We start from the raw sequence: 2,230 nt of genomic DNA on the forward strand, positions 1-2,230 counted from the left end.
CTGTTCGAACAACTGCTTCTTGGTCTAGGTACAGATTTCTTAGAAGTACAATTAAGTGTTCTGGAATACTCATACTTCTCAGTGTTGTCCATAGCTTGTCATGATCCACACAATCAAAAACCACTCCTAGGAAACTATATACAGTATCACTGAGTCAGAACTGACTAGACAGCACTTAACAATAACTAAAAACCACCAGCCAGCTTCACTATCCAGCTTTCGCATATATATGAGGTTATTGAATATACCATGACTTGGGTCAGGTGCACCTTAGTCCTCAAGCTGACATCTTTGCTCTTCAACACTTTAAAAAAGTCTTGTGCAGAAGATTTGCCTAATGCAATACGTTGTTTGGTTTCTTGACTGCTGCTTCCATGAGTGTTGATAGTTGATTCAAGAAGAATGAAGTCCATGACAACTTTAATCTTTTCTCCATTGATAAGAATGTTGTTTATTGGTCCAGGGGTGAGGATTTTTGTTTTCTTGACATTGAGATTTAATCCATAACAAAGGCTGTGCTCTTTGATTTTCATCAGTGAATGTTTTAAGTCCTCTTCACTTTCAGCAAGCAAGGTTGTATCATCTGTATATCACAGGTTGTTAATGAGTCTTCCTCCAATCCTGATGCCATATTTTTCTTCATATAACCCAGGTTCTCAGATTGTTTGCTCAGCATAAAGGTTAAATAAGTATGGTGAAAGAATACAATCTTATCACACACCTTTCTTAATTTTAAACCACTCAGTGTTCCCAGGTTCTGTTTGAACAACTACCTTTTGGTCCAGATCCAGATTCCTCATAAGCACAATTAAGTGTTCCAGAATACTCATACTCATGATGTTGTCCATAGGTTGTCATGATCCACACAACTGAAAGCCTTTGCATTGTCAATAAAGCACAGGTAAATCAACACTCACAGAAGCAACAGTCAAGAAATCAAATGACATATTGCTTAGGCAAATCTGCTGCACAAGATCTTTTTAAAGTGTTGAAGAGCAAAGATGTCAACTTGAAGACTAACGTGCACCTGACCCAAGCCATGGCATTTTCAATAACCTCATATACATGCAAAAGCAGGACAGTGAATAAGGAAGAATAATTTAATAAGAAGAATTGATGCTTTTGAGTTATGGTATTGGAGGAGAATATTGAAGGTTCCATGGCCTGCCAAAAGTACCAATAGATCCGTTTTGGAAGAAGTGCAGCCAGAGTGCTCCTTGGAGGCCAAGATGGCCAAACTTTGTCTCTCATACTTCTGACATATTGTCAGGAGGTATCAGTCGCTGGAGAAGGATATCATGTTTCTTAATGTGGAGGGTCAGATAAAAAGAGGAAGACCTCCAATGAGATGGATTGGCCAAGTGACAGCATCGATGGACTCAAACGTGGTAGCAGTAGTGAGGTTGGCCCAGGATCGGGCAGTGTTTCGTTCTGCTGTGCATAAGGTTGCTATGGGTTGGTACATACTCGATGGCATCTAACAACAACAGCCACAACAAACATCTTTCTGGTATTCTCTGCTTTCAGCCAAGATCCATCAGACATCAGCAATGATATCCATCATTCCATGGCCTCTTCTGAATCTGGCTTGAACTTCTGGAAGTTCTCTGTCAATGTATGCTTGCAGCCATTTCTATATTACCTTTAGTAAAACTTTACCTGCATGGGATATCAAAGAGACTGTTTTTGATATCCGCATTCCCTTGTGTGTTGTTTCAGCATTACGTTGTGTCACCTCTCTTTGGAATTGGCACAAATACGGATCTCTTCCAATCATTCAGCCAGATAGTTGTATTCCAAATTTCTTGGAAGAGATGAGTGAGTGCCTCCTGTGCCACCTCACTTTCTTGAAAGATTTCAATTTTTATTCCATCAATTCCTTGTGCCTTGTTCTTTGCCAATTCCTTTAATGTATCTTGGAATTCCTCCCTAAGTATCATTGTCTCTTGATCATAAGCTACTTCTTGAAATGGTTGAACATCAACCATTTCCTTTTGGTACAGTGACTCTGTATACTCCTTCCATCTTCTCTCGATGCTTTCTGCATCATTCAATAATTTTCCCAGAGAATGTTTCAATAACGAAAGTCGAGGCTTGAATTTTTTCTTCAGTTCCACCAGCTTGAGAAATGCTGGGCGTGTTCTTCATTTTTGGTTTTCAGACTCTAGATCTTTGCACATTTTATTATAATATCTGGCTTTATGTTTTCGAGCTGATCTTTGAAATTTTC

The 2,230-nt window shown here is 39.1% G+C and overlaps 1 protein-coding gene across 5 annotated transcripts in view; it reads left to right on the forward strand.

Moving 5' to 3' along the window:
- Positions 1-2,230, forward strand: part of SCHIP1 (schwannomin interacting protein 1) — a 1,199,879-nt gene that overhangs the window by 510,902 nt on the left and 686,747 nt on the right. The gene's annotated exons all lie outside the window — the stretch shown is intronic.

This window comes from Chrysochloris asiatica, unplaced genomic scaffold, assembly GCF_000296735.1.
Source record: "Chrysochloris asiatica unplaced genomic scaffold, ChrAsi1.0 scaffold00043, whole genome shotgun sequence".
Taxonomy (NCBI): Eukaryota; Metazoa; Chordata; class Mammalia; order Afrosoricida; family Chrysochloridae; genus Chrysochloris; species Chrysochloris asiatica.